At 38.0% G+C, this 23703-nt stretch overlaps 1 protein-coding gene across 17 annotated transcripts in view; it reads left to right on the top strand.

Annotated features, from left to right (window-relative positions):
• Positions 1 to 7426: 7426 nt before the first annotated feature.
• ptprsa (protein tyrosine phosphatase receptor type Sa) overlaps positions 7427 to 23703 on the top strand; it is a 305879-nt gene continuing 289602 nt past the window's right edge. For 3 of the 17 annotated variants that reach the window (XM_047374443.1, XM_047374446.1, XM_047374448.1), the window contains exon 1: positions 7432 to 8158. The gene's annotated coding sequence lies outside the window, so the exon portion shown is untranslated. Of the gene's footprint in view, positions 8159 to 23703 lie in introns of all 17 variants that reach the window. The other 14 variants (XM_047374451.1, XM_047374452.1, XM_047374457.1 and 11 more) reach the window with 8 other exon arrangements.

The raw sequence follows: 23703 nt of genomic DNA on the forward strand, positions 1-23703 counted from the left end.
GAGAGTTGAAGTGCACATTTAATTCTGCCGTGATTTGGGCAGCCGGGGTTTTATGTTTTTTGGATACAGTCCGGGTTAGCACCCGAATATCCCTTTCAGACAGCTTCCTCTTGCGTCCACAGTTAATCGTGTTGGATGTGGTTCATCCTTCTTGGTGGTATGCTGACATTACCCTGGATACTGTGACTCTTGATACATCACAAAGACTTGCTGTCTTGGTCACAGATGCGCCAGCAAGACATGCACCAACAATTTGTCCTTTTTTTAACTCTGGTATGTCACCCATAATGTTGTGTGCATTTCAATATTTTGAGCAAAACTGTGCTCTTACCCTGCTAATTGAACCTTCACACTCTGTTCTTACTGGTGCAATGTGCAATCAATGAAGACTGGCTACCAGGCTGGTCCAGTTTATCCATGAAACCTCCCACACTAAAATGACAGGTGTTTCATTTTCATTGTCCAACCCCTGTATATATAAACTATTGAGTTGATGAAAAAAATCCTAATAAAGACCCATCCACAATTTGTTTTTAACATTTCTCTTTGAAAAAAAAATCTAGTAGTTGTGAACTCAAAAAATCTGCCTTTTAAGAAAGGGGGCAAGAGTAAAGCCACTATTGAAAAAAGCTTTGTTGCAGCCATGTAGGGGTAACAGCAGTCGCGTGCACAGACATTTTGGGGAGCCGGTGCTCAAGTGGAAAAAAAGGGCACCTTTTGCGGCACAAGGAGCTATCGGTTGCCTTTGTAGTGTGAGATTTATTACTGGCACAACATGAACATAATTTATATGTATTACTAAGCAAGCCCAAAACAATCTGTCCTGTTTGTTGAAGGGAAATGACCACCCAGGAAAAACAAACTCAAAACAAGAATGCATTTGACAAAATTCTTAAGATTTATAAGGCAACAAAATTATCATAGACTGATTTAAAGTTAGGTTACTGATTCACAACCTGAACTTCCTGAGTTAAATTTGAAACTTACATCATCCTTTATTTTACACACTGAGCACAATGTGTTTGTCTTGACTATATCATTCTGTACTTTTATCACAAAATGTCTTCTGCACCAAATAACCTTATGTTATAGCAAAGCAGGTTACACTGCCAAATTTACCAGGTAGGTCACACTAAATGAGTTATCTTCAGAAATGTGACTAACCAGTGACCATTCTACAGTGTAAATCAACTATACCCAGAAAATGAGTTATAAAATCTTTATAGTCAAAATGAAACCAACATCAGAGAATATGATCATAAGAAGAATCATCTATACTTCTGCATGTAGCCAGTGTGATATATGACAGAAATTATTCTTAGAGAATAAAAATTAATGAGATTACAAGTCCTGAGAACTGATAAGATGTCTGCTATGTAGAAAATAAAATATTCTGATCACATCATTTTTACACACACAGAAGTAGACAATACAACTTAGCCTACATGCCCCACATTTACTGAACTTTATTAAAGGTATTTTAGTAGTGTATGAATTGTAATGTTAACCAGCTCATTTGTACCGTACAGAGGTACAAAAAAGTGAAGAACGTGTTCTAGTTAGAAGAGACCAAAAATAAACCTTTTAGCCAACATACAAAAATGCAACATGCGGTGGAAAAATAACAATGCACATCACCATGTACACAGCATTCACTACTGTGAAACAGAATAACAGAATCATGCTGTGAGGATGCTTTTCTTTCAAACAAACAGAGAAGCAAGTAAGTTGATAGGAAGATGTACGGCTAAATGAATCCTGGAGAAAAGGCTGTTAGAGTGTGCAAAATACTTAAAACTTTGACCAGACGTTCATCTTCAAGCAGACTACAAACATACAGACAATGCTACAATGAAGTGGTTTAGTTCAAAGCATATTTATGTGTATGTGTCAGAATGGCCCCGCCAATGTCCAGACCTAAATCTCAATTGAAATCAGTGGCAAATCAAAAAAAAAAAAAAAGTGGTTTATACATCATCCAATGAGATGGAGCTTGAGCTAATTTTATATAGAAGGATTGGCAAACAATTGTCTGTCTAGATGCATAAGGCCACCAGAAACATACCCCAAAAACATTCAAGCTTATGTTGCTAAAGGCAGTTCAACAAAGTATAGCCTTAAAGGGGGTGAAAAGCAATTGTACATTGGACTAAAATAGTAAACTGGCTCTCTTTTGACAGAGTAAATTCCTTTGTGGTGAATTATCTTTATCCCTAATCTGAGTCAAAGCTCTTTTACCATATCATGTAGACTAAGTTCCTCTCCTGAAATCGCCAATCAATAAATGGCCTTGTCTGACTTTTCCTCCTGTCAGTGTCTCTTGATTGCCGGTGCTCAGTGCAAGGTGACAGAACACTACTTCTCCTTTAATTAAACCACTCATCCTGTCTCTCTGATTGGCGTCTATTTCCCACACGAAGGCGAGCGTGTAAATGGAGGAAAAAAAGCAGGTGGTGAGAGGCGAGGTCAATACTGGAGGACAATGTGTGGAGAAGAAACACAAGGTTTGATTTCCAAGGAGATTGGGGAATGAGTAAAATAGGTTTTGAAACAAGAGGGGCAGAAAAATGATGTGAGAAAAATCACAGACTTTCTTGAATAAACAAGAACTTTTTACTATATTAGGACAAAGGAAAAGTGGATGCAGAAAAGTGTGACGTGAGAAGTTCAGTGAAGCCATTCCCTAAATCCAGACAGCAGTCAATAAGCAAGCCAACATTAGCAAATATTTTAAAGTCATAAATTTTAACCCACTATTAAGTGATCAAACTAATTCCAGTCCAGCTCAGTATATTATCAATTTCATCTGTGTAGTTTGATATGACTTCTTCAGGGGCAGTTCTAAACCCCTTCAACTAGACAACAACTGGCAAATCTATGGCAAAACACCAAATGTCATTCTCACTTAAATGATTCTATTTGATAGTCTGCAGTGTGGTTTCTGTTCTTTCTGTTGCTTTGGAAACATCAGATCTGTGTCATTACACACAAAGCTGAAGGTGTTTTGTAGGTGTGAAAGCAACTAAAAGTTGAATTCTAAGTATTTTTAGATGAAAGAATATTTTTCTGAGAATACCTACTAAATAACTCTTCTAAAATCTGATTCCTCTTGACTTCCTCAGGGTGATTGCTGTAACCATAAAAAAAGAGAAAGTAACTCATCATGGCTAAAGCACAGTTATGCTTTAATACTTTTTCGGTGCTGGTATCTTTTAATACTGCGATCCTCTCATTTTCCCTGAATAAACGTGTTATTTATTTATAGACTGGTTTCAGCGAAAGCCCATTCCAGTTCCTGAATGAAGAATACTTGGTTTTTCTGCGTGAACAACAACATCACCTGTAGGCAGGTCGAAGCTGCAAACAATAGAAGCAACAAGTTCGGCGGCAAAGACAAAGAACTTATCGTATAAACATTTTTTATGTTTGCAAAAACACACAAAACACGCATAACTACTTGTTTCTGTCACTCCGGATTAAGGGCATATGCAAATGAAAACATTGTACATACCATTGTTCTTGCATGAAGTTGCCATCTCCTTTTTCTTATTAACTGTAGTTTATGGATGCCCTTTTTTGCATTAAAAGGAACATTGCATACAGCTTAATAAGCTCCAATGTCTCACTACCACGCTGTGTAACGCCCACTGTTGATGACTCATGCTTGGTTCTCAAAACTGGTGGAATCGTGTATCAGTGCTCAACAAAACACCAAAGTTCAAAGGCACGGGAACCTAACTGGTTCAAGAATAAAAGTTCCTTCGGTGGAAAACGCTATGATTGGGTAGGTGGCAATGTCAGTAGTCATAGTATACATTTTACTTTATAATAACCGATATCTTCAACTGTTTAAGTCGTTGTCCGCTATACCATTACTATATCATTAAACCACAATCAGGGGCCTGAACTGATATAAGGGAGGGTCGATCCATCCTTTAAAGTTGTTTATGGCAAACTCTGACCCTACCATCTGAATGTTGCAGCTGAAATCAAGACTCACTGATCAGGCAACATTTTTCCAGTTCCTTATTTTCCAATCATGGTGAGCCTGTGAGATTGTAGTGTCCATTTTCATGTTCTTAGCTGTTGTTTAACCTTTATTTAACCAGGGGAGTTGATTGAGAACTAGTTTTTATTTACAAATCCAACCTGGGATTAGGCTGTTTTAGGGAAAAGCTGCATTTCTGTCATCTCAAACCAGTCTCCTCAAACCTCACTGAAGATCACTAGATATTTTCTTTTACCACAGGCTATAAATCTGAAAATGGTTTTGAGGGAAAATCCTATTAGACCAGCAGTTGCTCAATACTTAAAAGTCACATAAATTAGCTTTCTTCCCCATTCTGATGCTCGGTTTTAACTTCAACAAGCCATCATCGGGTCTAAATCTCTAAATGTATTACGTTTCTGCTATCCGACTGGCTGATTTGCTATCTGTTTTACCAAGCTATGGTACTGGTGCCTTAAAAAGTAAAATAGAATTAGAAAGTAAAATAAAAACATGAAAAATTGGCAAATTGAAAAATGAAACATTAAATTAAGAACTTCCATGATTGTGCAATATCTTTGAATCTTTTGTTTTTGTACATTTTTCACTTACAGTATCTCATGCCCCATGACTGACATAAACTCAGATTGTCAAGGGAATGTCCAGTTATCTAAAGTAGAGGAAAATACAGTCAAAGGACAATCAAATTATCAGCCCAAGAAACACAAAGGCTTTATTTTAGATTTAAGGTCACTTATAGTAATTTTTAGCTCAAGAAAGGCTTTCACACTTCCAAGGTTAGAAGTTTGATCCCTGTTGGGTCTGTGAATGATGCAATCGTTTGCTCATTTGGGGCTCATCCCACTTATTATTGTATTATTGGTTCTTCATTCAGTCAGGCCATCACAAATTGGTGTAGGTCCGCCTTCCACAAGGCACCACGCAACCACTTAAATTGCACTGATAAAAAAAACTGCCCTTCTTAAAACTTAAAATCGGTGACCTAAATGCAATATATGTCTGAAGGAAGCAATAACAGCAAATTGTTGTTCATTCACACCCACGTTTAGGCAGGGTTTCAAACTAACTGGTTGCACTGGGGCACCTAACTTTTTCAATTAGGTGCACCGCCACAGCATTAAGGTACACATAAGATTTTCACAGGCTGATAGTAATGTAAAAATGAATGTCATGATATGAAAATTTAATATTATGACTATTGTGTACAAATATTAGTCATGTTTGACTATATTATAAAAGTAAAAGTGTGTTCCTTTTACGTGTTGAAGCTAATATATGTTGTTATTATTATTATTATTATTATTATATTGTGGAATTTGTATTTTGCTTTGTTCACTGTCACACACCTCTCTAGGTGACACACAAAATATCTTCTGTATTACATTATATCTGTTTTATATATAAACAGATCTGTTTAGACTAAAGAATGGTACCAGGTATCCCAGTGAGATTACCTGTACAATGTAACCAATAATTTAAACATCTACATTTACAACATTTGCCTACTTTAAAGATAACAGTTCTAAATTACTGCCATTGGCCTCCAATCCAAGAGACATCTGTGCAGCAGGTGAAATTTTTTGCAATTGGCATATCAAAGAAAGAAATATTACTGGCTAATAGTTTTTTTTTTTTTTTTTTGCATAGCATCATAATACATGCAGTGTAGCGCTTTTTGACAATAAGCAGTTACAAAGTAAGCTATTTTGCCAACTTCTATTTATTAACTGAACAAATATGTCAGACGTTTATTAGTCTACTGCACAAACACGCAATCCACCCAGCACTGAGACAGTTTTGTTTTTATAAGCAGGGAGAATACCTTGAGCTATTTTAACAGATCCAAATACACTGGGGTCACTCACTACCCAGATTGCAGTCAAAGGCAAATAATCGTAAACACAGCATTTGTGTGAAACAAAGCTGTACGAAAAGGTTATGGAGGAAGTAATAAAGGTTTCATTAGTCAAGAAGGAGAGTGAAGTTGTGCAGTGCTTGGTGCACGCAATAGTCATCATTTAATGAGAGGAACGGATAGCAAATTTTCTTTGCTCAGGTAAGCAGGACACTCCTAAGCAACACCGTGTATGGCTCAGCAGCTTGAATGCAGTTTTGAGTGGTAGGATGTGCGAATGTTTGCTATTTTAAATGAAACTGTGATGGTGGACTGTACAAAATTTATGTTTGCATTGTGAAGCAGTATTGCATTAAGGACAATTTAAAGCAAAGACTTAAATGAACAGAGTTTTACCTACAGTCAGTAAAATGTAACCATGCATCATATTTGTAATTCTCCTATACGGACAATTGTCAAAGCCACAAAGTAAAAGTTTCTATTTAAGACTCCAAAGGCTGTTTTTGAAGGTCTAAAGCAAGACTGGCTGCTTCCGGTATAAAGCTTCATTATTAATATTTTTGCCAAAATATTAATATTAAAATTTGAATATTAATATTTTATCTGTGAAAAATAAGCAGACCATCAGGTATAATGCTGCTAGTCCAGAACATTTGACAAGCATTATACAAGTTAAATACACAAACCAAACCATTATGAAAATTGCATAGATTAAGCTAAAGGGTAACCGCCTTAGCTGCAGACAGAGCAGGTGGTGGCGACAGGTAGAGGCTGAAAACTTAAATCGAGTAGCGTTTGTTCTTTGCACAGACATAAAAATGTCTAAGTATTTGCACAGGAAAAGATGTGAACTGTTTGGTGCACCAGTTCAACTGAAAAAAAAAAAATCGTCGCACTTGACAGATTTTTAGTCACATGCCCTGCTTGGACTGTCTCCTTTAAGAAACAGCTCAGTGCTTTACTGAATGCATGAATGACTACACTTCATGGAGCTATACATTTCAGTTTTTCCCTGAATTATCATTTGAGCCCTACAACATAGAGCTGAGGAAAGCAGCCCTTCCATTTAAAGATTTGATTAAGTAAAACCTGCAGTTGAGGCTGATTGATTAAATGCCTTTACAGTGTTTTACTCAGATTTTTTTTCTTTCGCTAAGCAGCCAGCAACAAAACCAGGAGCAGAAAATGTAAATTACCAAATGTTTGCTCATCCACTCTAAGGACTATGAATGGACACAAAACTGGTCTATTAATAGTCTAGTCACCTGCCCTAAGCTGTTATTTTAAAACATACATCCTAGATCAGTTGTTTTAGCTTTATCTGCTTTAAGTGAATTGTTGTTTATATATATATAAATTTGCAGTGCAACATGTGCAGACCGTTTCATCCTGACATGAAGATAATGCTGCTTTATCTTTAAGATGCAACTGCTGCACAAGGGAGGGGCAGGCAGTCTCGACACAAAGCGCTGCACATTGGTCTATTTCATGTTTCCTTACCTTCCCTCTTATCCCGGGTAAATGCAGCCAGACGATTCTACTGGGCGATACCGTCAGTGAGGCGGGAGATAATAGCATGACTTCATCATGTCAAGTTGAACACTACAAAAACCTTCTGCCAAAACAATTGGTGCTTCGTTTTAAAACCTCCGTATTTACAAACTGTTTCCACCGCTCACTAAACACATTACCATCCGGTGTGATAATGTGATGCATTAAAACGCATTTGAATTTTTAAACATTTAATAGGACTATTGTTAAATTACTATCACTGTACTTCCTACAGTAGACAAACAAAATCTGCAAATTAGCAAATTAATCAAATTAATAAAACACACCTTTCCTGAAATAAAAGAGAGCAAGAAGAAGACGGCAAGAAATGATGCAAAGAGCCCTGAGTTAAGGGGTGGCTGGAGAGGGAGGGCCGGACGCATGACATCATTCCCTCAGCCTCTCTGTACGGACGGAGCTCTCGTTTCTCCAAGTGCGCACGGCGGCTGCCGCTGAGGGAGCGAGTCCTCCTACCGTACCTAAGCGCGTCCTGACCAACCTGCGCTCTTGTGGTGGATTTTCTTAAAAAAAAAAAAAAAAAGAAAAGACAAAAAAAAAAAAGGAAAAACGCACATTTTCTAAACCCCGCAGAGGAACCCGCGTAACGCTCATCACTGGACCTGCTGCAGAGACGCACACGTTTAACGCAAATCCCGGGGATTATTACTTGTTTTAAACATGAAGATGTGAGGGGTTAAACGCTGAGAAAACAGAAGCAGGAACTTCAAAGCTCCCAAAGAGAGGTAGGCTCACTGTTCAGTTATTTCATACCGCCTATAATATATAAGGAATAGAAATTAGATAAATTTAGAAATTAGACATGCTGATTTTATTTTCGAAACACTCGAGTCGTTACTGTGCCATTTTACCACCTGCACCAAAAAAGTCCACACTCTCTGCGAAGACTGGTGCAAATGCAGGAGCGCCTTCTCAGAATGCTGCAAAGAAGCTGGGTCCGGCTGGCAATGGAGCGAGATACTCGGAGATCCGCTCTGCCACCGCAAAGCGCTGTAGCTGGTACTTTTGATGAGATGGTGGAGCATGTCTGCTGCTTAGAAAACAGAAGAAAAAATCTGTGTTCTGAAGGATCGTATACGGATTTATTTTTTTTATTTGACAGAGAGTATACATAAGAATCTCCCACATGAAAGAAATCGATGTGCTTTTGCAGACTGACATTTAGTTATCTTTTTTATTTTTATTTCTTAATTATTTTACTGTTGCAATTGTTCTAAATCTATTGTGTGGGAACGTAACCCACGCACCTGAATTATCTTTCTCTAGCGGGTGTATATGAATGTGTGCTTATACATTATGTGGGTGAGTATGCTCTCCATCTAGCATGTTCATCTTATAGGATGTCTTATCGACTAAGTCAATAAGATCTTTAGGTGGTTTGCACTAGAATCCTATGCACATGCAACCCGCAGATCAAGAGGCACTCAGTGCTTCCTTCGGATATGATCATAAATGTCATTTTTGTGGTGTATTTTCTGTCGCTTCTTGATGTTTGATTGTACGAGGTCCGATCTGTTGTGTGATGGGATGTTAAAGCCAATTGTTACCAATACGCCGTCACGTTTGAGACTTTTGGGAGTCCTTTTAGTCTATTCTAATAGTGCATCACGTAATATCGCGGCGTGCGAGTATAATGCCAAGTAAATTGGTTAAACGTTGAAGTCCTTCAACAACCTCTCTAAGGTGGAGTCCGTACGGCATTGACACGGACTTTTTAAAGTCTATATAATGCCCTTGTTGAATGCAGGAAACTCCAGGAGGAATGACACTTGCCCCTGTGCTTTAGACATCGTAAAATTGAATCTAGATATAATATTGTTATCATTTAATACTAAATAATGTTCAGTGTTTTCAATTGCTTTAAAAATTGCATCAGTCGTTTTTTATTAGCTATTCTTTTGGCAGTGCTATTCCTCATGCTCGATTATTACCAGGAAACAAATTATTTTTCATGCGGACTGTTTCATGTATTGTGACCGCCCCCCACCATCTCCACCCCACCCCCGTGTTCTTTATATCCATAAACCAATTCAAAACACTTCCGATTTGCGTTTTACATTACTGCATTCATTATTTTTTTTTAAAAAGAGCATCATTTGTTTGTCTTTTTTGTTCGTTTTTTTTTTTTTTTTTTTTTTTACATATTGACAGTCCGGCATAAAATAAACGCAACAAAATCTAATATCTGTCCAAAGTTGTGCTATCTTTCCCTGCCTCGTGCCTCACTCGCAATGAGCGCATCGCGGGTCTGCAAAGCTCATAAAAGCCGATGGAGAGAACAATATCTCGCCCGCGCCCGGGTTGTTAAAAAGAAAATGGCTTTATTCATTTTTCTCTGTACCCGTGCTAACTTAGTTATAGCTCTTTTATGGTGCCTGGAAATGGCTTACAGGCTTGCACTGCTATGTAATGTAATCAAATTTATGACGTTGCTGTGTATTACAATTCCCTGTTATGCTCTGTCACATGAACAATTTGGAGTGACTTCACCCTCCCCCTCCAACACACACTCTCTTAAACATACATCACGCAGACACCCACAAGTGATGCTCACGAGCTCAGAACAGAATTTTCCAAGAACATCAGAACAAAAACATTGATCATGGTTCATATATGAGAAGGAAGAACACACCCATTGCCTGCACCAAACCTCTCAGGAAATAGCCTATAGTCCTTTCTAAATTATATTCTGACCCATGCCACCACAGATTTACTCTGGCAGCCAATCATATAGTATGCTTCCTGAGTTTTGCCTTTTTTTCATATTTCATGCTCTTCTATCTCAATAACAGGAAAGTTCGGCCTTAGAGAAAACTAATTAAAACAAGTGGAGCTGCAAGCAGAGATGATACAAGTGATGTAATGCTCACGTTGATGTGTTTGATTCTACAAAAAGAAAAAAAAAAACAGTTTTACATTCTGCCGTGGCATGTCTTTACAAGATTTAAAATTCAAATGACAACAGCTATAAGATTCAAAGCTTTACAGTTGTAGCTTTATAGCATTAATCATCGTGATTATGATGGTGTTGAGGAGTTTCGGTCATCTTCTATGCGATGTAACCCAATGATGACAGGAGATAGTCAGTCACTGTTTGTTGTCTGAACAAACAAGCTCACGGAAGGACAGCCATTACTGGAGTGCTTTTTTTTATATATTTATTGGGCTGTACATGATTTTATGAAACATTTTCTGCAGGCAGCATTTGCTCAAAACACACTCAAATCTTTATATGTTGCAAGCAGAAAAACCACAGACTCTAAAATTTAGTTCACTGTGCTGGTTCAATGAAAATTAAAAATGCCCTTGCACATTGGCGGTTTTTGCATAAATACTGCCCAGGGTAAACACCTCCTTTGGTGCCCCCCTCCTGAGTCTTGAACCAAGTCAACATCTTTGATCATAAAAGCATGTTTTCGTTCCTCACAAAAATACTAAAATGTGGTCAATCTGACAGACTAGATGACAAGCAAATGAATCCTTATTGAATTTGATTATTATTATTTTTTTTTTTTGCTTTTTGCATGGGTGTGTAGCCTCTCAAATGTTGTAGATTTCTAATTTCAAGCTGCACCTGCAGCTGCCATAAACAAGCAGTTGCAACTTGCAACAGGTCTATTAGCCAGCTGATGTTGTGTTTTTCTGTTACCTGTAGTTCTATGTTTTCTTCTCTGTGGCTGCTTCCATATTAGAAACATCTACAGAAATGACTCCAGTTCCAGTTGAAAACTTAATTTTTTCAAAACGTAAGTTGAGGTCCTCTTGCTTAAGGTAGAGAGTAGGTCATAGTTTAACTTTCACTTGGGCTTAGTTTGCCATACACCACCAAACAACCATGCCATCTGAAAACCAATAAAAATACAGAAAGCTCTCAGATGTGGGACAGAGGAAAATGGTTGTGCAGCTCAGACAAGTAATGTGTTTTCTGTACTGTTTGCAACAAAGAGGATTAACATACAAATAACAGAGGGGTGCAAACTCCTCAGTGACTGCACACACAAAGAATGCAATACAAGTTTTAATCAGGGTACAACTGAATGATGAAAAAACTCCCTTTTTTTATTTGGTGCTTGCACAGCCCTCTTCTAATCCAGCCCTGGGCAACTGCCCACATTACAAACTTCCATTGCTTCACAAATCATGATAGTTCAGGGAACTCACCTGCAAGCTGATACAAAACTTGCATCAACTTAATAAAACATGTGAAGCTTTTTAATATTTTTAGAGTGCATGTGAGCTTTTAACTTGAACACAACAAGTTAGTACATCTCTGCATAAAGTATAAGCAGACATAAATCAACCAGCCTTTTCTGAATGTAAGATGCCTGATTGGATGGCCTGTTTAAGGATCCCCTTGTTTGCTTCTGTATAAACATACTTCAATCACATCTTACCTGTCAACAGTTTCGGGCACGCAAGAGAAGCTGACGCTGACATAAATGGTGACTGATGTGTCCCTGTTCCCACAGACACACATGAATACATCCGTATCACATTTACAGGATGAGCCATAAGTCACATTCTGCAGTCTCATTACCGGCCACCAAGCCTAAGTGTTTGGGCCATGTCATTAATGCAGTCAAAATGTAAATGGATGCGAATGGCTGGCAGAGCTGTTTTAGAGAACCCAACACAGAAATGAGATGGAGGCAGAGGAAAAGATTTAATCATAAGCACACTTTATCGGAGAGTTTTGCCAGTGTGCATTGCAACAGTCCAATTACTAGGAGAGTGCTTGTTAGTTGTCGCTTCCAGATAAACATTGAGCTGTTTTTTGTTTTTTTTGTCTGTCATCTTTTCTCACTGCCCGTAGCTAAATTAGAAATTCTACAGCAGTAAAATGTGTTTGTGAAAGAATGCCATCTCACACCGGTCTCTCCTCCAACCCATGTTCAAACACACCAAAGTAACGGATGTTCTCATGTGAAAGGTCAAACAGTGATGGATTTTTTGATATATATCCATACATCAGTAGAAGTTGCAACACATTAAATGTTTGTTCAGTTAACTATTAAAGACAATCAAGAGACTGATTCTATAACTTGACAGCACTTTTTGCACTTCATCTGATGTCCAACTGCATCCCTGTAAAGTAAATGTTGTCACAAAGCAAATGGTCCCAGAATCCTTATGCAAATGACTTCTCAAATATTCTAGCATATAAGGCAGAATACATCATTTAGGCACTGGTTTGTCATATCAAATCTCTAAAATATGAGCTTTTTGGTTAAAGCTTTGTGCCTCAGAAAGAGGGTAAAAGGCACTATTCATTGTTAAGTTTTCCTAAAGGTCTATGTTCTGGTAGGAGCCCACTGTGGAGGTTGACACTTTAATGGCTTTCATATGTAGACAAATTAGGTTCTTGTGAAACAATGCAACATTTGTTCCCTGTTCCCAAGAACAAAAATGATTATTTATAAAGAACCATATAGGATCCATCTAGTGTGTTAAAGATTATTTCCTACCAGTTTTCTACAACATAATGTCTGTTCATGTTACAGTTTCACTCAAGAGAGGCAGGTAAAAATATCCCATTGCTCTTTATAAGTAAAGTTTTATTGGGTTGGAAAATAAAGCACTTTAAACAACCAGCAGAGGACCAAAGTGCTGTACAGTTAAATAAGTTAAAAACAATTTCAACATATTTTCTGCTTTGAGGGTCCAAGCATGTTGTTTTTATATAATCATAAATGCTGTGGAAAATGTTGCCATGTCATGGTTTAATTCTTCTAGCGAGGAGAGCACCACGCAATCACTGGATGTCCTTGTTCAGGTGGTATGTTATAGGTTCAATGGCTCTTTACTCAAGAAAAAATGCAGTGCTAACGTGAATATCCAGACAACCTGAGGTCATGCCAACAAATAATGTGTTTAGGTTAACTTGTAATAAAGCCTACTCAGTCAGTGGAACATGTTGAAAGAAAATTAGGTGCAAACTACTGTGTTTTCTGAAAACACATATAGACCAGTCTTACTTATTTTTTAAGATAAAATTAATTCAGTCATATCTTGCGTATCTTACGTGACTGCCCCCTTAAAATAAATATGGCAAACATTTGGGAAAATAACCCCTTTTTTGTCTTATAAGATATTATCCTGTTTGCACTGCAGAACTCTATTGAGTTTGTCTGGGATGTGCACAGATAGACACTAGGTGGTGGTAGAGCACCTGCCTTTTTATCCTATGGACAAAAAAGTGCCCTCCTGAAATCTTTTTTTTTTTTTTTTTTACAGTGTATAGTGTGGGGTCCAAGGAAAATTTTCAGAATATAAAGGCCTATAATACCAGTTCACCATGTTTTTGATATTTTGAGTGACATGCGTGTCCCGCCTCGTGTGGGCTGTGTGCAGAGCGGACTGGTGGGCATGCATTGGTGCAGCTTACCTCTTCTTTCCTCCATCGTCAGATAGAGCCCTCCCCTGCCAACAGGTCGGCTAACCATCCAGGTAACAAACAAAACAAATGTATTAGCTTCCTAAACTTCAGATGAAAATGTTAAAACTTCACTTGCCTCCATTTTATCTAAACAGAACCGGCCAATCAACGGCATACCTTTACCCGATATGTCTTCTATGGCCGCCACCAGGTGATCAGAGTATTTTAATTTCTAAATAGCAGGCATCTTATCATTTCTTAAGATATATATATCTCATTAATTTTAATTCTCTAAAAATAATTTCTGTCATATATATACACTGGCTACTTGCATAATTATAGATGATTTTTCTTATAAACATATTTTATACTGTTTGTTTCATTTGGACTATAAAGATTTTACACTGTAGAATGGTCTCTGGTTACTCACATTTCTGAAGATAACTCATTCAGTGTGACCTACCTTGTAAATTTGGCAGTGTAACCTGCTTTGCTACAACACAAGGTTATTTGGTACAGAAGATATTTTGTGATAAAAGTACAGAATGATATAGTCAAAAACACTTTATGCTCAGTGTGTAAAAAGAAAACAAATGAAGGATAATGTAGGTTTCAAATTTGACTGAGAAAGTTCAGGTTAAAGGCTGGTTGTGAGTCAGTAATCTAACTTTTAATCAATCTATGATGATTTTGTTGCCCTATTAATCTTAAGAATTTTGTAAAATGCATTCTTGTTTGAGTTTTTTTTTTCTTGGATGGTCATGTCCCTAGATCCCATAGGACAGCTTGTTTTGTGGGTGCTTAGTAATACATATGAATTATGTTCATGGTGTACCTGTAATAAATCTCACACTATAAGGGCAGCTGACAGCTCCATGTGCTGCACAAAGTGCCCTTTTTTTCCACTTGAGCACCTGTCCCCCAAAATGTCTGTGCACACCACTGGAGTTTGTAATAGTTAGTGTTGAGAAATATTCCTGTCCTTCAATGACAAGGAATTATGCAGCTATTTAATTTCTTATCTATGCTACCTCAACTGTCAGATTTAATGTTTATTCTAAATGTACAATTTTAACTCTCTGATAATGAATATCTTTGATACATTATGTCACACCCTTGTTCTAAAGGTTTCAATAAACTTAAATGCTGTCACCAGTATTAGCTGTTCAGTTTGGATCCAGGAGGAAGTCTCCTTGTTTTTTTTTTTCAAAAACTGTGTGTCTTTGCTCTGCACAGATACTGACACATTTCACTTTAATGACAGGTTAGTTTTGAATAAGGAAAAACAAGAATTGACAGTCAATGAACTGCTGCAATTTCTGTGGGATAAGCATGTTGCATCTTAAAATCACATCAAATTTAATAGTGGCAACTGTTATTTTTTCCAGCAAGGACTAATAATAGAACAGCCGGCTTCAATGATTTTTCTAAATGAAGAAGTGGTTTCATAAATTGGAATTGATGGTGGATTTTCTATGATCTTGACAGTCTCAAAGTTCTGGCTGATATTTGACCACTTGTTTGCACAATTAGTAGAGTTATTTTAAATAGCTTTTTTTTTCTAACACTGACCCAGCTATTAAGCATAGTCCAATAATTAACAATAAGCTTAAGGTCAGGGTCATTCTAGAAGCAAATTTCTTTCTGCATTATTCATTCTAAATACAATTCAATCTGTGTTTGTGATCATTGCCCCATTGGAATAGGCAGTTATGTATCTGTTTGTTTAGGGAGAAACAAAAAAATGTAGAAGTAGTCCTCCTTCAGTATTCAATGCACCTTGTGCAATCCAGCAGTGCCATTGGTAGTGAAACAGCCCAACAGCATCATCCTGCCAGAACCATGCTTAACTGTTATTAGTGTTCTTAGGCTCCCTTAGGGGCCCTTTTTTATGCTCTGAGAATAAGCTTTTTATGTTTGTGGCCTATGAGATCAAGCCTTGTGTCTTATAACCTTTCCTTCAGGAGGCATTTGGCTTATAAATGGGGACGGCTGCAAATTTCAGGAGAACTTGAAGGTGTTAACTTGCTTAACTGTGAACAGCAATGCTGGCATTAGAGAGGTTTCCAGTTCATGTCAAGCCTTAGCCTTGGTAGTCCCTTGTTTTATTGTAAAACAATACTATCCTTGAAAAAGAACTGTTCTAAAATAATCTCTCAAAGATCCAGAAATATGTTACTCTTCTCCATGACCATAGCGTTAAATGGTGAGCAACATGTATAAGCCGTTTTAGTGGCTATTTAGTGCTATATTACCTACTTTACCTACTTTACTTGCTTGTACGTTAAAACATGGATTATTAATTGGCCATAAAGGTTTTGTAAGTTCAAGTTAAACAATGTTGTGCTTACTTCTCATGATGGGAGTACACAAACTGAGCAAACGGAATCATAGCATGGTAGACTTGATTGTTTCAAAAAATTGAACTTTACATGAACTCTCAATTAAGCTTGCAGGTGTTCTATGCCAATTAGAGCAGGCTGTGTGCAAAGGGGTGTTGCCTAGCAACAAGTTAATACCCACTGTTCATGCTTTCTCACTGCCTGAAGCCTTTTGCACCCTCCCAAAGTTCGGGAGATTTGAGACTGGATCTGTAAGCCGTCCACAATCAAACCAAATAATCTGGTGTGAATAAAATCATCCAACCGACACCTCAGACCAGATACTTCCTTTGAACATCAGTAGGAGTGAGTAGAGAATAAACTGGACCTGTATAACTCCTGTAATCCAATGCAATTTCAAATGAAAGTTTTATCTTGTATTTTGAGAGGTAGACATTTTTGTTTTTTAATTATTAAGTTGGCTTTGTGTTGAAGTCAGTGAGGTTTATCTTCTTAAGCATAGTTTTTTTTTTTTTTTGCATGTTTAAACAGATTAAATTATCATAAATGTGCAAGATGCAGTTGTGTATATCATCATGGATAACTATCATTGTATATGTGGTCACTAAAACCAAAGTGCTCCTTAGTCAAGCTCTCGAGTTTTGGAGAGCTTGACTATGATTAAGCAGCATTTGACAGTGATTATATTCTTCAAGTATTTTACTGACTTTTCAACATGTTCTGCTGCAAACTTTAAATGAACTTCAACTTTTTATTTTGCACTGGGGTCTTGTGTGGTAAGTGTGCATAGAGGCATGGGCAGTTCTAGACAGGAGCCAACGGGGGCTAGTGCCCCTATATAGAACTGGTCCTGGCCACTGTTATGGCCTCTGTACTGAAGACATAATACTAAATCAACAATAAATTAAAAAATAGGGTGTTGTGGACTTTTAGCTTCAGCCGTATTCAGATACGATCACAGTCTTCATCTGATGGATCAGGGGTCTGCAACCTGCAGCTCCAGAACCGCAAGGGGCTCATTTAATATTTTAAACAATGAAATATTGCCCTGTTTTTTGGGTTTTTTTTTGTATATTTGTTTTCTTCTGGGGTGCACGGTGGCGCAGTTGGTAGCACTGTTGCCTTGCAGCAAGAAGGTCCTGGGTTCGATTCTCATCCAGGGGTCTTTCTGCATGGAGTTTGCAGGTTCTCCCCATGCATGCGTGGGTTCTCACCGGGTACTCCGGCTTCCTCCCACAGTCCAAAGACATGTCTGTTAGGTTAATTGGTCACTCTAAATTGCCCTTAGATGTATGAATCAGTGTGTGCATGGTTGTTTGTGTGTTGCCCTGTGATGGACTGGTGACCTGTCCAGGGTGTACCCTGCCTCTCGCCCATAGACTGCTGGAGATAGGCACCAGCTTCCCCGCGACCCACTATGGAATAAGCGGTAGAAAATAACTGACTGACTGTTTTCTTCTGTGCCATCATGCAAAAAACACTTACCACACCCTGCTCCCCCTGTTATGATTTGGGGTTGTTTGGTTTTTGGTTTCGGGTTTTTTTCTTATGTTTTTCACAATTAAGGTTTTGACTCGTTCTTTTGTTTTTTATTATTATTATTATTCTAAGATTTTGAATCATGCTTCTGTTTCTCATTTTTCTGGTCATGTTTTAGTCTTGTTCATGTTCATGTTTTTGTCAAGTTTGGTTTTGTTTGTATATTAGAGTCTCAGTTTTTGCCACAGCCACATTTTTGTTCTGTCTGTCAATTAAGTTTATTCGGTTCACCTGCTTAAAGTTAATCTGTCTCCTTGCTCCACCTGGTTTTCACTCCATATATACACACCTGTCCAGTTAATCATGGGGAAACATTTCTCAGATCATGTCTTGTTTTTGGATCATGCCATGCCTGTCTCGCCTGCCCGTTTGTTGTTTTGTTCCTGCCTCCTGTTGAGAGTGAGTTTTTGTTATTAAACCTTTTTCCCTTACCATCACGCTGCCGTCTTGTCTGCATTCTGGGGTCCTATATCTCGCAAGTTGTAACACCCCCCTAGTAAATTTCGTCCAGAACTACCTCTGCATAAAGGCCACTGAAGCTGAGTTCATTACTCTCTTTTGATAGTTTGTGTTAAAAAAGAATAAATCTTGAAATCTGGTCATGTCTTATATTTGTCTGCAAAACTGTCAGCCACTATAAATTCAATAAATACTTGTACCATAATTAATACCACTGAAAAACAAATTTCTATTTGCAAGCATCAGGTGGTTTGCGATGGTCAAATTTTAAACTGGTAGCTGACTACTGAGTTCTGTGTAGTTTTGAAGGTCTTAAATTTCAGTCTTCAAGGGCAGGCTGAAGAGGGGTCAACAAATCATTGTTTTCCTATCTGCTGCCGCTTGACAGCCTGTTAAAGATAATAAAAATAATAACTGTTCGTTTTATGTCATGTTTTATCCCCTTTTACTTTTGCTTTCAAAAGTAGAGCTGTTTGGCTGAATATGAAAGTCACTTACAGCCTTTGCTCTTTTATTGCAAAATCTACAGGTTGCATATGGGGTAAATACTAGGCAGAGAGTAAATGCATAAATTATATTTCCCATGAGTTTTAGGAAAAGGAATTATTTCATATTTATAGCCTCTGTTTATCATTAGAACTCAGCAGATCTGAAGTGCAATTGAACCATCCTCAGCTGCCAGTTTGCGGGGATGTTTTCCGGAAAGGAGACAATTAGGGAAGCTCTCACAGAATGAGACAGATGTAAATTTCCTCAGGGAGACCATTTTGCTAGTCAATTATTTGACATTGCAGTCACAATCCTCTCCCAAGGGTTGTAACATTTGAAGGTCATGATAGCCTTTCATCTGTACTCTTGTCTTAGCAGTGACAAGACCAGTGGATAATGCCGGATGTTTCCCATAAAGTTGGTCCTTAGCTGATGACAATAGTAGGCATAAATGAGACTGATAAGTTTTGACAAAAGCAAGATTAACTAAACATTGGCTCACTTATTTAGTGCATCATAGGTAGAGGTCTAATAAAATATAAATTAGTCATTCTGTCTAGTATAGTCAGAAATTTGATTCAGTGGTATAAACTGTAGGTGCATTGTCCAACTTGGTTCTCGTGAGGTGTGTTTTGGTTGCCCCTGAGAGAGGGTGGATAGTTTAAGGCTAAGAGGGAAGATGGAAAAAATGTCTCAAAATAGTGGAATTACGACATAGTGAGGGATGCTTTGGCAGTGGCCTTGTACATTTCATCTGCAGGTCCTAATAAAACCCTCACAGGCCAGCATTGATCTCTCTCAGAATAATCCATTTAGACTGAGAGTGCCTGGCCATGTGGGGCCTCTTTAATTATTTATGGAAGAATGCTGCTTAAGCTTCCGTTGGGATGCAACAATGTGCCCTGTGAAACCTGTGAACTGCAGAATGCAAGAGAGCAGGGGAGACACTACATTCAGAGAAAGGCGGAAGGGCAGATGGGAAGCAGAGGACTAGCTTAGAGTAGCTAGACTGGAATGGAAAAAAGAGATATGTAAAAAGGAAAAGTGAGATAGATCCAAAAAGCTGGGAGGGAAAATGAAGGGAATAGTGGAAAAAGAACTGAGAGGGAGAAATTATGAAGTGCTGAGGTGATAACAAAGACAAAAATGACAAAACAATAGCTCAAGAAGAGCATTGAAAGAGGAAGGAAGGTGTTACTGAATGAAATGAATGTAAAATAGATTTTAGAATATGGAACACAAATGATGGAGAGAAGATGATAACTGAAGTGAAGAAAGACTGCAGGGGTAATGGAAAGAAGGGATAGAGGTGAAAGAGGAGTGCAAGATATGAGTAGATTGAAAGAGATCCAGGAAACATTAGTAGAAAAGGTGGAAGACCATTGGAGAAATATATGTTAAAAAGGGAGTATGAGGAGTAGAGGAGTAGAAGGGAAGGAAAAGGTTGTCTACATGCGGTAAGAGACCGTTAAATGTGCAATTATGAGGGACACAAGAAAGAAGAGATGACTACAATTGAGGCAGGAAAAGATGGATAGGGAGAGGGTGGTATATGGGACTTTTTTAAAGCAAGTCATGAACATCTATTGATCATGGCAGAGTTATGAGTGCCATTGTACTAAGTGGAGACATCCCAGCATTACTGCCTGTAGCCTTCAGTCCATCATTAATTCTGTTGCACACACCTTTTGTTACCCGCTCAAAAATAATCTGCAGCCGTCTCACAAAAGGTGCTCATATTTTACAAGATAAATAAAAAAGAAAATCAAGTATAAAGATTTCATTTAATTCTGATCATTGTCATTTGCCCTTTTAAAGACACAAAAAAGAGGACTGTAAAGCATAACCATTATTTTATTTTCTCGTCGACAGATTTCTTTTTAGTTTAATGGCTTAATCTTTGGGTATTCTGTGCCTGATACCCTTAATGTGTTTCCCAGCATCCTGTTATGTTTTCCATCAGCTGGATGCTGAATCTAGAGCTGTCATTCCACAGAACGCAACTATAATTAAAACTTGTATGTCTTACACTTTGAGATTATTTTGTAATTAATCATATCACTGAAAAACGAAAACTGCATCTGCATTAAATTATTACTATGTACAGTTAAGAACAAAATTATTCCTACCACTAGAAAATTTAAAATTATTTACTTTCAACCAAAATCTTTTTCTGATAGAAAATGAGGCAAACGTCTCTCAAAAGATTCATTGTGGGAACAAAAAAGTATTGTTTTATGTACCTTGTATCAAAAATGACCTAGTGAAAATGATTTAAATGAATAGAACAATCTTTACAGCTATGCCAAGGTGGGAGATACTCCATTAGATTCAGGACTCTGGCTTGGCCAGTCCAAAACATAAATTTTTCTTCCAGTCAGATTAAACCTTAAATCTGAATCTGCCAGAGGTATGTATCATTTTGGACTTAATTTTATTTTGTTTAATACCTGGTCACAAGGAATGCGTTTTTACTCATGCCTTCACCATTTCAGTTTTGCAATACACATGTGCTTATTAGGTAATAGGTGGGTTGTCAGATGGCTTCAATACATCATCTGTCACCACATTAAGCAGTAATATTTCAGGAAACCTGTCATCATTTGTTTAAACTTGGAAATTCATGTCTCACTCTGATATTTTTTTATTGACATTTTGCCATTTTCCTTTACAATTACATGCATTTGCCAGAGAACATTAGCTAGTTAGGTAAAAAATAAATAAAAGATCTGGCACAAGACTCACAAACCATGTTATTATTTGGTTTCCAGAAACTTAGGCTGTTCACACCCAGCTATGCAACATTCAACAAGAACCTTAAAATAGCTTGACTGGTATTGAGTAATTTCACTAAATGCTTCTAAAATGGCTGTGACCTCTTGAAGCACAAGTCAGCAGGGGTTAGTGAAACAGCATCACAGCTCCACAGTGGTTAAAGCAAAAGATGATGGGATTGAGATCTTGGGAGTAACCTTAATGAAATGAGCTAAACATTGTAACAGAAAGGTATTCCTTAGTGATAGCACACCAACACATTTGTTCTCAATTAGTAGTATCCCATTTTCCAACTCTAGTTGCTCCCTTGAGCTGCCTGCGAGGATTAATTGTTTGTCCTCAGACATTGATTGTGGGATTCTAGTAATTGTTGTGCATTCACTTGATTAACAAAGCCATGTTTTCTCCACAGGCTTGCTCAGTAACAATGTTTAATGGCAGGATCCCAGCCAAACTTTTAGTGCTACAATGTGTATATCATTCGTACCGTGAGAAATAAATGGAAAGAAACTATTTCCATTCCTATATTAGTACCTAGGGAAAGTATTTCGTACACTTGGAAGACCTCTTATCATGCTATCTGACATGAGTGTTTTTTGGGAGTTGTTCCATATGTGAATCTGGGAATCATTCCACTTGTTGATGTCTTTTGGTGCTTGTTATTTCTCACCAGCAACATTCATAGGATCAACCTCAGATGCCTATATGGATGTGAAAACCATAGGATCACTATTAAGTTAGGAATCTGGAAGAAGCAAGATTGGAAAATATGAGGTGAAATGGAAAGTACCTCTAACATCACAAAGACATGCCAGAAATGTTAATGCACATATTCAAATCGTGTATCTATAGTTAAAAATTGTGAAATTGTATATCTCTAAACTGCTTCTTTGTGCATGGCAGCAACAGAACAACAGAAAAGGAAAAAATGTGTACTTTCTAAACACAGCTATGTGTTTTTATCTTATAAATGTAGTCATGTACAGATAAATGGTAATAAGTATGGAGGACAATTGAGAGCAGTGAAATTTTCAAGTCTTTTCTAGAAAAAAGTTTCACTTATGCTATTGCTTGCATGCAGGTCCAAGGTTTAAACTATCTGACCAGTTAATGGACCTGGGCAGACATTAATAGACCCGAGCTTTACCGCCGGCTTCCTCCCAGTCGTCCTCCTGAACTCTGTGCCCACACAGGTCCACCTGTGTGGGCACAGGTGGACCTGTGCCCACACAGGTGGACCTGTGCCCACACAGTTCAGGTCGCCCGTTCAGGTCGCCCGCCTGAACTTTATTTTGTTTCTGGCCCTGGCCTTTTTTGGGTAGTTTTTTTTTTGTTTCTGGCCCTGTTTTGGGTGCTTTTTTGTTTCTTGCCCACCATTCAGGGCCCCTTCCGCCCATTCTGGTTGGTTGTGTTTTGTTTCATGGACTCTGTGGATGTCTGGAATCTGCCCTTAAGGAGGGGATAATGTCAGGATCTGTCCATGTTTGAGTCTTTTTTTGTTATTTAACCTGGTCTGATCTTTTTTTCACCTTCTGTTTCCTGTAGCCTGTCCCACACCTGTCTCTAGTTTTCCCTGATTGTCTGGTCTTGTAATTCATTGGTTCCCCCTGCTGTTCCGTTTGCTTATATGTTCCCTCGTTGCCTTTGTTCCCTGTGGGTTCGTTATCATTTGTAATGTTACGTCTGGTTTCTGGTGTCCTAGTCTGGTTCTGTTTTCCCTGCCTGGTCCATGAGTGAGAGTAATTAAACCACAAACCTGCACTCGTCTGGCTCCTAAGATCCTTCCTTGCACTTTGGTCCTACCTACCACAAAACGCACAGCATGACAGAACCATTATCAAACAGGGAACAAACCACCTCCCACTCTCACAATCCCATGACTGAACTCTGACTCTTGTCCCTTGAGGGAGTGCTCCGAGGATATATAGGAACAAGGGTAGGAACGTATTGTTGCTGCAGAATGACTGTCAAGTTAAGGATCATCAACAAAAGGTCTTCCTCACTCATTGCTCTACAACTTGAGCCTGCAAACTAATGGATGGTACTAAGGTTAATTGTTTCAAGATGTGAATTTCCCAATCTGTGAGCATGAACATGAGTGTATTTTCTGGTCAAACTGGATTTTCTTTTTGTCACCTCAGAACTTTCATGTTACTGTAAACATCCAGGGAATGTTGGTTGCTGATTAAAAGCTGTCGATTCTTCATCTCCTGCTTCTTAGTTTCTTAATGAGTCGGTTTTGACTTGCATTCAGACATTATGCCCTTTATCAAAACAAAAAAATAGCCAA

Source organism: Girardinichthys multiradiatus, chromosome 9 (assembly GCF_021462225.1).
Source record: "Girardinichthys multiradiatus isolate DD_20200921_A chromosome 9, DD_fGirMul_XY1, whole genome shotgun sequence".
Lineage (NCBI taxonomy): Eukaryota > Metazoa > Chordata > Actinopteri > Cyprinodontiformes > Goodeidae > Girardinichthys > Girardinichthys multiradiatus.